Source organism: Podarcis liolepis (assembly GCF_965112155.1).
Source record: "Podarcis liolepis genome assembly, chromosome: 9".
NCBI classification, from domain to species: domain Eukaryota; kingdom Metazoa; phylum Chordata; class Lepidosauria; order Squamata; family Lacertidae; genus Podarcis; species Podarcis liolepis.
In genome coordinates, this window is record NC_139564.1 from 29,331,966 (window position 1) to 29,346,138 (window position 14,173).

Below are 14,173 nucleotides of genomic sequence, written 5' to 3' on the forward strand. Positions count from 1 at the left end.
CCCTGGCTTTGTTGTCATCTTGTGGCCAATAAGATGGAGGAAGAGTAATGTTCATTAAGAATGAAAGTCTGTGCAATAACACTAAAAGGTATTTTCATATAATCAAAATAGCTTAATGAAGGGCTGCCATATGTCCTGGAATTGGGCTACAAAATGGCGTCTGGGTGGATTTATGCTGTGCAAGTAGGGTGATTGGGGGAGGCTTAAAAATGTTCCCCAAAAAACTTTGTCCAGATTTTCTCTTTGGGGCATATTCACATTTGTATATGCCCTGTATGTCTGGACAACATAACAGGTTCATATTGCTTGTAGGGTTCAAATGAAGACGCATTTTAGGAACTAGCAGGCCGTTTTAAATTACTGTGCACTGCAGTGGTCGGCGGGTTTTCTGAATCAATGATTCCCATAGAGTGGTACAAACGGTAAAAGAGCTTTATCTATTAAAGTATCCCTCACACCTCCTTACTTTGGGAATACAAATGTGAACAAGACCTTGTAGCCACTCTGCATATTTTTTAATAGTTTAGTTTCAGTTCATGACCTTTCCCCATAACATTATGCAGCCTGGAGGTAGCTTATCGGTCACCGTACTGAAACAGTCCCCTTTTAAAATGGTGTATTACATCTTACTTCATAGAATTACAGTCATACCTCGGCTTACAGGCACTTCAGGTTGCGTTTTTTTCAGGTTATGGGCCCGCCGAAACCTGGAAGTACCGGAACAGGTTACTTCCGGGTTTCGGCGGTCGTGCATGCACAGAAGCACTAAATTGTGCTTTGCTCATGCGCAGAAGTGCTGAATTGCAACCCACGCATGTGGAGACACACCACTGCAGGTTGCGAACGCTGCGGGTTGCGAACGTGCATCCGGCACGGATCACATTCACAACCCAAGCATCCACTGTATGAATTAATTAATTGGGGGTTTTTAGAGTATACTTTTTGTTCTCTTTTCTTTTTGCTGGCATTTTGGAAATGTCCAAGTGAACCCACATGCCCACACTGAATAGTTCAATATACCCCACCCACCCACCCAAAAGAAGAATGTGGCTGGCAGACAATATTTACATTTATATTACTGACATAGCGGGTGTTGAAACAGCAGGTGTCCTATTGATTTTGGTTTTCCATGTGAAGCTGATACATCTGTAAAAACAGACATTACAAAAATGTTAAACACTTGTAGACAGGTTGAAAAAGTAAATGCCAAAAACAAGATAATGATGATTGTGATTACACTTTTATTACCTGCTGTAGCAGTGTTATAAAGTCATCCAAAAATATTCTTAGGCTCTGTTTCTTATAACTGGTACATGAAGGGCACGTCTGTCAGATGAAGAAAAAGTCTTAATTATTTCTCATGTGTTTTAAAGAGTGTACACAATAAAATTAATTAGCTGCCTCCATTTTTTAAAAAAAGAAACAAAGGTGAGAAAGTAAGAAAGTGCTGTCCCCTATCTTAAGTGTTACCTATTCACTTTTGTAATGTTTGTGCCACCTGGTACCCTTGGTCGCAATGCTTAGTCTCTAGGAAACTTGTTGGTGATCATCTTTTATTTCATATATCCCAGGGCTGAACACAAACACTTTCTTTGAGATGTGGTATTTTAGCCTCATCACCTGGAGCCATTTTCAAATGGTAAAATGAAGCAGGAAGCTCTGGGTTCAGCCTTCTCCTTAAGAACAGGTGTATGACTTGAGGTCTCACAGGTCCAACACAGCATCTCAAAATTCTAAGTTTCTATCATTGAAACTCTATGGTATATTATCCTATAGGTCTGAATGCAAAACTGGGTGGCAGAAAAGCCAGCCCAGTCTTCACACTGATTATTCCAGTTTATTTGGACAATCCTACATAAGCAATGAGTTTTTGGCAGAAGGCTGCCAAGGTGGCAAAACATGACTTCAACCCCAGCATACATTTTCCATGAATTTCAGGAAATTGTAACTTGCAGTCTTACCACATCAGAGTATCGTTTTGCCATTTAAGAACCAAAAGGAATCTTTACGAGAATTCTCCTAAGTAGGTTAGTATCATCCATTTGCTTAAGATTTGGAGATAGTGACATGTCTAAAGCCTCACAGACCAGGATCATAGGGAGCTGTAGCCCCACTGTAGCCCCTCATGCCACCACAGAAGTCATTATAGAAGACCAGAATTCAGCACTGCACAAGGGAATACCACTAGAAAAGGAGAGTGATTTCTCAAAAGGCCAACAAGAGTGTGTGGGTCTGGCCAATGTTTGTCATAATAATAACTGAGCTGATACTTGAAACAGGAAGCTTATATTCTTACTCCTGATCATGTTACACCATAGTTTAATTCACTCACTGTTTATCCAAGTTTTACTTCTCAGCTGGGGGAGCTACATATCTAGCTTCTAAAAGCAATTCTGCTCTTCATTCTATTGTCCCTGAGGACACAGCAAGGAGAATAGAAGTTGGAAATAAAGTGTCCTATTTAATGATTAGAAGTTGTCTAATGGCTTATTCACAGTGCCATGTGATGATTCAAGCTGTGATGCTATATGGTTTATGTGTTGACTCCTGTTGTATCAGCTTCCATTGAGCTTTCTTAAGCACATTAATCCGCTGCCCATCTGTTGAGATAGACATGTGAAACATAATTATTTATAAAGTTAATCTTGAATGATACAGGCACAAATCTTTATGTCTGGTAAACCTGCTAGCACCTTTATTGTTGCAGAACCTAATGCAACATACCAAAACATCAGACAAATTATTGGGTCAGTCCATTTACTATAAAATAAAATGTTATCGTAAGCCATACCGAGTCAGATGCACCGGGAATAGGAGGAGGACGGAAATATTTGATGCGAGTGAGGATCACACCTGTTTTGCGACCCTGTAGTGGCCTTAATAATAAGGTTTCATTTTTGAAGCAGTCTAAGGCAGAGAAGAGGCAAGTGCCCTGGAAGGAAAAACATATATATCGTTATATTGATGCAAGATATTCTTAGATTTCTGGTCATATTTGAACAGTTAAATTTGCCTTCCCACATGAATTGTTTTAGGTCCATACTCATTTTACCACTTTATGTTGCCATTCTGACAGCTTTGCAAGTACAACTGGCATTTTCCCCATTTCAGTTTTGCATGTGCCCTTCACACATACAGTGCAAAACCAGTCCAGTTTCCAACAGCAGCCAACCCATTACCTTCAGGAAACCTGCAAGTCGGGTGTACGAGTCAGGTGTGAAAGCAATAGCTATCTCCTACTCTTGCTCCCCAAACACTGCTTACTCAAGCTTGTAATTTGCCTTGAGCTTCCCAAACTTACAACAATGGGACCTTTTCTCCCTCTGCAGTTTTCAATTATAGCATTACACAGTAAACTAAGACCGCTATGCCCAGAAAACTACTAGTACAGAATGGTAGGTAAGGGCATTAAAAGACTGTTGTGTGTGTGAAACCGCTAACTTCCTGAGCCTAGCAGACTGTATTGCTTGAAAAGTTATGATTAAGCAGTTAGTCACTAACTGTAGATACATTGCTTCTGGGATCCTGGCAGGGTTTTCTAAGAGGGAAACTAGTTCTGTTTGTTTTAACACATACTGAGCTATTTAAAGAATGCTAATTTGATGGGAACTATAATCATATCTTACAGTTAACAAATGTAGCAAAGAAGTGGAAGACCTTCCTAGCTCAAGTTATGAGCAAAAACAGAATAGCATTCTGAAGCGTAACAGAATGTAGTAAGCAGAAGGAAGTTGGGTGAGTTTTTTCTGTTACTTTTAAAATGTAAGTTTTCAGTTATATTGTTGTTCTGTAAATGAAGCAATTTCTGTGTGGTCTGATTTATTTTTGTAAGTCAAGGCAAACAAGAGTGTTCAATTTTGATACTTCAGCTTTCAGAAATATATACCTTTTTTATAATGCATACTGATGTCAAGTGTAATGCAACTAGTTCATGGAGCAATGTTATTTGCCCTTCTAACTATTTTCAGGAAACAATTTTATTTACGCACATTTAACTCCAAGATCCCTTGCCGAGTAAAAACAATCTTGTTCTTTCTCAATTATTTTAAATGCAAAATGCCAATTTAAAAGTGAAATCTCTCTTTCTCTTTTAATGTTACCCTAGATCATGCATAGAATTACAGATATGGAAAAGTCACCTTTCTTGTGTTAGTCCTCCTTCATCAAAACAATATTCAAAATGACTCTGGTGATATCTTTACGTTGACCAACTAGGTTTGTAGAATAGCCAGCTGATGGTGGCCTTGGAGAACCTGATATTATAACTCAGTGGATACTATGACCCAGTTTTAAGCAGGGACACCGTGGAAGCCTCGCCTAATAGGCTTTGAGCTTCTGAAAGAAGAGTGCTGTACAAGTGTAATAAACAACAAACTTTTGACCTGCCATTACAAAACACTTGCTGCTCTGCCTGCAGAGCTGGTGCAATAAAAGGTATAATCAGCTGCCTTTGTTGGGACTAAAATGGCATCAGTCCATTCTACCACACACCCTGTTAACAAATCAGTAATCTGTTTGGATTGAGAGAGCTGTATGTTCTAGCTTTTGACCAATGTAGATTTATTACTTAATTAGAACAAATAAGAAACTAATCCTGCAAGGTGATGAGTGCTTTTTTCTCCTGAGATCTGGTTAATCCTAAACCACTGCTCCTTTGCCAGCTTCTACCAGGGCCATTTCACTTGTACAAGAGCAACCCAACAATGGATTACCAGTACCCATGATACAGGGATTCAGCACTATGCAATACATATGGCATCAACAGCTACAATTTGAAAACAAATCTAGAATGTTTAACAATAGAAAGCAAACGTTGAGTCAGTCTTACCAGGATATTTCTTGGTGAATGTAGTTCAACAGTATCCTAGATAAATATAAAAACAAGTACATTTTATATTTCATACTTTCATTTAAAACTTTGTTAATTCCCCCCACCCCCAATAAATAGAAAATTTACATTTCACTTGCATTGCTGTTGAAACCATACTTACATTTTGTATCCTACGCTGCAAGTATTTTAAGTTCTCAATGAGTTCATTAAAGGCCGTAGTGGGTCTCTTGACTGTAGCAGCCTGAATTAGACTGGTAGAAAAGGCACAGAGCAGACAGTAAATGAGCACCCTTGACATATCTGCAGGAATTTAATTTTAAATCATAAGGAGAATAAGTGCTCTCTGAAGAGTTAGGCTAATTTAGCTGTTCTCAGGTACGTTATACCTACCTATTTATTAAGACTTTCTGGCGAGATAAGAAAAACCACACATTTCAGTTTGGAAAGCTTTATTTCATGGATTAATGAGTAACCCCTTTTTCTTTTCCACTGGCTTGATGCATATAGGTGAGAGAGTTTGTGCGTAGGAGCATGGATTCATGTGTTAAAATATGTCCCATTCGCATATTGGGCAGGGAAAAAGAGTGAAAGGGTGAATTCCCATTTTCAGTATGAGTCATGTGCCTCAATATGATGTATACGTAATAAATGAAGATGATGTATGTGCATGACGGACTCTTACCTGTCATGATTTGGCAGACCCAATTTCACACCAGCAAATCCAATCTTAACCCAACTTTTTCCCCAACAGAAGTTGGGGTAAAATTTTAGTTGCTAGTTTTGAACCCTTAAAATAGCAGGGGAATAAGCGTTATGGATGGAGTTGTGCTTTTTTCAGAAATTCCTCAGCTCATGTATCACAATTGGTCATCCAAATTATTAAGTGCTTGTTCAAACGCTCCAAGATCTGAATAAGTCCTTTCCTGGTCTGTTTCAGACTTCACATGGCAAATTGCTGGTCTAGAAGTATCCCGTGTCGTGATTCCACTTATCATGAAAAACATACACGGTAGAGAGATGTGTCATAAGTTTTTCCTCTCACCATTCCCCCAAGGACATCAGAATGGCCAATATAGTCCTCTCATTTGATCCTTCCAGCAATACTGTGATGTACCTTAGATTGAGAGATGGTGACTGGCCCATGGTCACCCAGTCAGTGAAGGGATTTGAACTTGTGTCTCGCCCATCTCAAACCAGCACTCTAGCCACTGCACCAGGGGGAACTGACATGGCACCCTCCAGATGTTGTTGGAGTGCAACTCCTATCAGCCACTGCCAGCATGGCTAATGGTCAGGGGTGATGAGAGTAGCAGTCTGACAAAATCTGGAAGACGCTGCATTGGCTGCACCAGTGTTACCATCACTAGCATCATAGGATGGTACCACATAGAATTAATGCTTGAACTGCCCCTTGGAATTTGGATGACGGCTTGTCTATCTGTATCATTATTCTCCCATTCACTGCTGACTGTTCAACTGTGGTAGCCTAAGAGGCACGTGATGGAAATTCTGGAAGGATTCAGAGCCACATTAAGAGCAAAACCTATTAATTACCCAAGAGGTAATTCCCACCGTTTTCCATGGAGTTTCTTCTCTAGTAAATGTATTTAGGATTGCCATCTGAATGAGCTCTGGAACCTTGAAGGTACCAAGACCACATACCAGCATTCAACACTCCTATTGTTCTAGGTGCATTTTGTGACAGGGAATTTCATTAATGTGTGCAGTTTCTGAGCTCTGGACGCAGTACTGAGCCTAAGATTTCAGATTAAAACTGCCACTGCTGAAAGAAAAGGAGGACCTTTTCTGTCTCTCCACTTCCAGCCACTCTCTGAAGACTGGAGAAGGGACCCTCATAAGAATATTGGGGGGGGGGGCAAGGGAAGTATGGCTTTGTTTATTGCAGTCTTAAGCTGAGGACTAGGCCAAGTGAAAAATGAATGTAAGTTCATTCATTTTCAGCTTTGTATTCTTGTTATTTAAAAAGTGTGCCTACATTCCATTGCGGCACCCATAACCTAAGTTTAAGGTGCCATTTAGCTCCTAGCTTCATATCACAATTTCAAACACTGGCACAAACAAGGTCCTGGTGTATGTGGCTTTCCCCATTTCCTTAGGACCCCACACCACAGAAAGGGGTTGCTGTGGTGATCTCTTGGTGTTGTGTCGTCTACCTGCTTTTTGCCCTTCATGATTGTCTTCTTTCAAGAAATACAGTTTTTGATGATGGAAAATATCATTGAAATCGATGTGTAATAACGCAGATCATTTTTTCTCTCTCCATTCTCAGATATGAAGGACTTTAAAATATGGCTATATTTTTTTATTGCTCAGCTTCAGTGGACCAGTAGGGCTTTTTAAGATGTAGGACGCTTTATCTCAAATATTTAGGATTTGAAACAATAGATAAAACACAAAATTAAGCCAAGGCTTTCAGAAGATGTTTCAGCTTGAGACTTTTGGGGGAGGGAGACTCATTGGGGCACCTTTGCATATACAGTGGTACCTCGCAAGACGAATGCCTCGCAAGACGAAAAACTCGCAAGACGAAAGAGTTTTTCGTTTTTTGAGTTGCTTCGCAAGACGAATTTCCCTATGGGCTTGCTTCGCAAGACGAAAATGTCTTGCAAGTTTGTTTCCTTTTTCTTAAAACCGTTTCCTATGGGAAACCGTGCTTTGCAAGACGAAAAATTCGCAAAACGAAAAAACTCGTAGAACGAATTAATTTTGTCTTGCGAGGCACCACTGTACCCTAGTTGTGTTGACTAGCTAGTACAGATGGTGATGTCACTCTGTGTTAACTGTAGAGGTCACAACTGAGCATAGGGCAGCAGATGATTTTGTTGCTCTGTTGTAGGGGCAGAAACTAGAAGGTGTCACCAACGCTGAAGCCTCTCTTGTGTGGTGGTGCCCATGAAGTGGCGATCACAGGTTCTGGCAAGATTTCATGGAGATCACATGGAGCGCATGAGATTTCATGAGATCTCACCAGAAACCACTGGCACTGCCAATGCTGCTTCTCCACTGGCAGTGGTGCAGGTGGGGAGCCCCTGGAGGTACTGTCTCTTGGACTTCTTCAGCCCACCTCATGAGCAGACCATCCCTGCTCACTTGTTCCATTTTGTGGTTCACTTTGTGACAGGAACCCTCAGCTTCGTTGAGGAGAGCCAGTGTGGTGTAGTGGTTAAAAGCAGTGGACTCGTAATCTGGTGAACCGGGTTCGCGTCCCCGCTCCTCCACATGCAGCTGCTGGGTGACCTTGGGCTAGTCCCACTTCTTTGAAGTCTCTCAGCCCCACTCACCTCACAGAGTGTTTGCTGTGGGGGAGGAAGGGAAAGGAGATTATTAGCCTCTTTGAGACTCTGTAGGGTAGTGATAAAGTGGGATAGCAAATCCAAACTCTTCTCTTCTTCTTCTAGGTGGTAAAGGTACACTACAATATCGGGAGGACTTTAAAGTTGTGCTAAGTCAATTGAACATTCTGTCAGTTCATGCTCTTCAGCTCCCCAGGGAATGGTTCCCTCTCTCCTACCCACCTATGCTGTTCTGATTCTTCTACCAGCTCCCCCTGCCCCCAAGCCAGTTTTTGGGGTGGGAGCAAAGAGAGGAGAAAGCCCCATAGTGCAAGTATAAGACCTTGCACAGGGCTTCCACTGATGGAACTCATTAGGTGAATCCCACTCATTGTTTTCTACAGGTTCTCCTTGTGTAATTTCATTATTAATATTGGGTTGGATCCTAAAGGCTGCATGTGCAAATGGAAAGCACTCCTGTTAACATAAGGGGGTAGAGGATGACACTTGATGAATTCCTTTTCTCAGCCTCCTGCACCACAACCAAAGGACTGCTTTTTTGCGGGTGTGTGGAGTTGGCACAGGGGGTTGCAGTGGGAAGGAGAAAGCTGGAAAACCCCAATCCATAGGCATAAATTTGCTCACAGTTCTTATGATCCAACCTTTTAAGTGTTAGGTAAAGGTAAAGGTACCTCTGACCGTGAGGTCCAGTCATGGACGACTCAGGGGTTGCACGCTCATCTCGCTTTATAGGCTGAGGGAGCCGGCGTTTGTCCACAGACAGTTTCTGGGTCATGTGGCCAGCATGACTAAGCCGCTTCTGGCGAAACCAGAGCAGCACACAGAAACGCCATTTACCTTCCTGCTGCAGCGGTACCTAATTATCTACTTGCACTTTGATGTGCTTTCGAACTGCTAGGTGGGCAGGAGCTGGGACTGAACAACGGGAGCTCACCCCACCATGGGGATTCGAACTGCCGACCTTCTGATCAGCGAAGTCCTAGGCTCTGTGGTTTAGACCACAGCTCCACCCGCTAGTCGCCTGCTAATTTATATGATAAAAGCTTACCTTAGTGATCTGAAGCATTAAGCACTTCCACAGATATTGATTTCTGTGATTTACAGTGGTGCCCCGCAAGACGAATGCCTCGCAAGACGGAAAACTCGCTAGACAAAAGAGTTTTCCATTTTGGAGGTGCTTCGCAAAACGAATCTCCTATGGGCTTGCTTCGCAAGACGAAAATGTCTTGCGAGTTCCTGCGGGCTTTTTCCCTTCCCCCCTTTTTCTAAGCCGCTAAGCCGCTTATCAGCTGATCCAATAAGCCGATAAGCCGCTAAAAGCCGCTAAAAGCCGCTAAAAGCCGCTAAAAGCCGCTAATAGCGCTAATCCGCTAATCCGTCAATGGGCTTGCTTCGCAAGACGAAAAAACCGCTAGATGAAGAGAATCACAGAACGGATTCTTTTTCGTCTTGCGAGGCACCACTGTATACCCCTTTGCTGCCACACTGCAAACCTCTCTCAGAATGGCAATCTCTTGAACATTAAAAAAAACAAATCAGTAAAACAATAAAACAACTCTTAACAGTAAGGCACAACAGCACAAAACACAACACAACATGGTCAGTTAAAAAAAGTATCAGATGGAACTAGAGACGGACAAGTTGGTCAATTTTGGTTCTCCCTCATTTCTCATTTTTCCGATTGTAAGTTCGCTTCTCCACATTTCCACATCAGTCTGTGTTTTTAATGAGTGATGTTTTAATGTACTTTTAATCTTTTGTTGGAAGCCGCCCAGAGTGGTTGGGGAAACCCAGCCAGATGGCTGGGGTATAAATAATAAATTATTATTATTATTCTTCAGTATTGCTGTGGCATTTAATCCTTGCGATTATTTTATCTGCTGTTCATTTTAATGGTATTTCATGTGCTTCTTCTTTTTTAAATTATAATCCTGTTTTATCTAATGTTGTGCTGTAAACCATTCTGCAGTCAGGATGTCTACACAGCCTGATTGGTAGATAAATATATAAATTCTCCAGGCAGGGCACCAACCACGGATTTAAAAGTGTGTGATCTCTCTACGGTATCCTGTGCCGTTCATGCTCTTTGAAGAACTGATATAGTCCACATCTGATAAGAGCAGGGGTTACGCCTTTTCTAAAAGCTCAGTTTAGGAACATGCTGAGTCAACAGCTCGTGGGCTTTAAATCTGAATTCTATTCAGTGGAATTCTAGAAACCCTGGGCAACAATTCTCTGTTCCCCCTCACTTACCACCCAGCTACAGTGACTTAAGCCCTCCTTCACAGCCAGGTTTCCCCACCCACCTATTCTTAAAGTGAAGAGATGCTTTTCCTATAGCTTAGTCACTATTGGGTTAGATACAGTTCAACCCCTTTAAAGGCTAATGATGAAATTAACTGCTTTCAAAGAATTTTGTTGAAAGTGACCCCTGTGAAGTTTCATTCATTGCAGAATAAGGAAATGTTGGGAGTAGAGAGAGAAATTGGGAAGCATAAGAAGGGAGTAACTTGGGAATTAACTCTGGTTCCACTCTTATATCACAGGTTATAGAGGGAACTGCACTGAGAAATGGTTCAGAAATAGGTGATTCACCCTTTCTCTGTGCTCCACTAAAAACAAAACAATTAATATGATTCACTATAGAAAGTATAAACGAAGTTAATAATCATCACGTTCTCTGTATCATAATCTATACAGCATTTCTGAGGTTGCCTTTGTTTCTGGCATTGTGGTTGCATTTTACTTGAAAAAGGTCTGACAAATTCGCTGATGCTTCTGGGGACTTTTTAGATTTTTTTTGCTTGTTAATGCAGTTCTCATGACATCACTGAAGGGCTAAGCTGTTTTGCTCAGTAAACTTTTTCCATAGAACATGTTGCATTGCTAAGCTTTTAAAGAATAAGAACACATCCTGCAGGTTGTTGGGTTTTTTTTAAAGTAGTTGTATTCGGTGCTGTTATTTTTGCATTTCTGTTATTTCCTTTCAGCATTTTTCCATCAGCTATCTGTGGCAAATCAGTTTAAATGGGAACAATGGGTGAAAACGTCAATGTGAATTTGAATAAAACATGAGGAAAATTTCCCCAAAGCTTAACAGTTACCTTTGGAATTAGTTATGTGTATTCATAAGTATTTATAATTTTTTTAAAAAAATTAAGCTTTGTAATGTTCTTCAACAGAACTTCTAGCACATAATTCAGTTGGTTGTGAACGCATTTCTGTCAAGGCAATATGGAGTAAACTAGATCCATGTAACATGATTTTTATTTTTTACAATCAAGCGATATATAGATTTCATGCACTAAATAAAATAATAAGTGCCACTAAATATTTTAAATGATGTTTTAGAATTCCTGCTTCCTCACTCTGATCTGTGTGCATATCACATGTGAATTAGGAACCATAATTTGACGTAAATGAGGTATGCATCTGAATTTCTCCCTTCAATTGAAATCTGCTTTCAATTAGATGTGTATTTGAATATGCATCATCTGCTTTCAATTAGATGTGCATTTGAATATGCATCAGTGTTATGCCTCAATCATTCAGACACAGAATTATCAGCGAGCCTCAAAGAAGGGGCAGGTTTCTAAAGCTACCAAAAGCTGAGACAGAGAAAAATGGCCTCCTGCTCATCCTCTATTCTCCACTGTACTTGCTGCCATTCCAGCCCCAGCTCCCCACTTCTTTTAATACATGTGTCAACACAGGCAGACACCTGGTGCTGCAAGGAGGGAATTTCCTCTCCCTTCTTTCTCTGGCATACTGGGACAACAGCTTAAAGGTTTGTGGGAGATGTAGTTCTCCCAGGAGCTCAGTCTTTCAGAGGAATCTATTTCCCAAGTGCTGTTAATCAGCATTCTGGAGTGTCTGAGAAGGAAGAAGAAGAAAACCCTTCTCCCTTTCCACTATGCACCTCTCAGACTGTTGACCAGTATACTAGATAGCACTGCAATTCTTATTGCATAATATACATAATTTAGTACAACAAAAACAAAATGTGTACACTTGTAAATTCTCTAATATATTTGAAATCAAATGAACAGATGTCTGTCAATCTCTGAAAGTCCATAGAAGTATACTAGTTGAAACAAAGTAATAGATGCTATCCTGTGAGCTAAACGGTAAAACTTTTTAGGCATTCATGGTGCCGAAGTAGTAAGTGAATGACAATGTAGGACAGTGATCCCAGATAATCTGACTATTTCACTGGAATCTTCTTCAGCACAACCCGTAGATTAGAAAAATGCACAAGGAGCAGTGGTCATATGACATGTGTTTATTTGATTTCAAATATATTAGAGAATTTACAAGTGTACACATTTTTCTTTTTGTTTTTGTTGTACTAAATTATGTATATTATTCAATAAGAATTGCAGTGCTATCTAGTATACTGGTCATCGTGTTGCTTGTGTTGTTTGTTGTGTTAAGTCTGCAACACAGGGGTTTGTTGATCTGTACCTCTCAGACTGTTGGCATCATTGTATATATTGAAAGTAAATGGTGAGGTGTGTTTCAAGGGTGTGTGCTGGTGGGGCATGCTTCTGGAAACAGAAAGGATGGATAATGTAATCTGAGTCCTACGAATTTCCCTGGTTTTCCTCTCCCCTCCCTCCAGGAAATCCCTTCCCCGGGTTAATTGCTAAATTAATCTAATGCAGGTCTCTGAGATAATGTCCATCTCTGTTCTTGTATGACTCCCCATCTTACATGTAGCTAGAGTTAAATATAAGGCTATCATGATCATCACTGGCTACTTTAGCTATAACCATTATTGCTTTCAGTGGGACTTAATTCTTAGCAGATTGGGTTAAGTCACACTCATTATTTAAATGGTGGGCCACCACTAGACCTTTTGGTGTAGTTTCATAGAAATTTTCTCTGATTACTTGGCAGTTTCTGAAAAATGTGCGCTGTTGATTTAATAAACACACTTTCCAGTTACACAAAAAATCAAGATAGTGCACAACATATACAAATACAATAGTATAAAACAATACGAAATTGTCACTAAAATGACTAACTCAACTTTTGAAAATTAAACAACTGGACAGGCCTGCTGGCATTAAATGGTCTTCAAGAGATGCCTGGAAATTAGTAGCTAGGAAGCATGCTGAATCTCTGCTGGAAGGAGTAGTCCACAACGTGGGACCAGTGACACAAAATGGCCTAGTTGGAGCAAGTTGGGTTTCTGAAACCCTGGGATAATTAACATCACAGCTGGGATATAAGGGCTCAGGCAGACCGTAAGTGTCAGGCATCAGAGAATCCAATCCTCCTACGGCAGGCTGCCAGGGATAGACAGACAAGAAAAGCTCTTACCAAAGCCTTTTATTCAATATTCACAGAGAGAAGCTTAGAAAGGCAACCTCTTGGAGTAATGGCGTTGCTCCAAGTAAACTCCCCCCCCTTTCCTTCTCAATTGTCAACAGCAGCACCCCCCCCCCTTTACGGTGGCTGTTTAAGGCCATTTGCCTCTTAGCTCTTTGCTCTCCTACTTTCACTGCTCGCCAGGTTCTGGGAGAAAGGGGGTCTGGAATGCTTTCTAGTGATAACGTGTCAGACAGCTGCTTCGGTTCTGCTTGCTTCCCCCCTTCTCCCGTTATTTCCCAGCTTTGCCCCTCATCTATCTCTGAGCTATGACCTTCTGGAAACCACTGTTATAAATCTATACTGTCTTCCTCTTCTCTGGAAGATTGAAGCGGAGGGGGAGGCAGTCTCCACCATTCCTCCTCAGTCCAGTCCCTAACAGTAAGGTACCTTGCCCCAAGTTTGTCTGGGGCTTTGTATATTATTACAAGAACCTTGCCAATATTAATGGTACATTTCAATGTTACTTAAGCCTCCCATGTATCATACTGTAAACCACAATTAGTGAGTCAAAATCTAATGAGATGCCTCTTTACAGCCCAACAGGAATAAGTGGTGAAACTGTAAACCCACTGAAGAATTAAGTGAATCATACCTACATCTAGGCCTCCCTCAGTTCCCTACGGCAGCTGCTAAAATATAAAGTGAAAGGAAT

The 14,173-nt window shown here is 40.9% G+C and overlaps 2 long non-coding RNA genes across 2 annotated transcripts; one reads left to right on the forward strand and one right to left on the reverse strand.

Moving 5' to 3' along the window:
• Positions 1-1,056: 1,056 nt before the first annotated feature.
• LOC310686564 lies at positions 1,057-7,321 on the reverse strand. The gene is made up of 6 exons (XR_014515990.1): positions 7,006-7,321; positions 4,992-5,082; positions 4,829-4,864; positions 2,792-2,932; positions 1,249-1,326; positions 1,057-1,146 (listed from the first exon to the last, which is right to left on the reverse strand). It is a non-coding gene; the product is annotated as an uncharacterized lncRNA (long non-coding RNA).
• Positions 7,322-7,779: 458 nt separating this feature from the next.
• Positions 7,780-8,308, forward strand: LOC310686198. The gene is made up of 2 exons (XR_014515760.1): positions 7,780-7,870; positions 8,251-8,308. It is a non-coding gene; the product is annotated as an uncharacterized lncRNA (long non-coding RNA).
• The last annotated feature ends 5,865 nt before the right edge of the window (positions 8,309-14,173 follow it).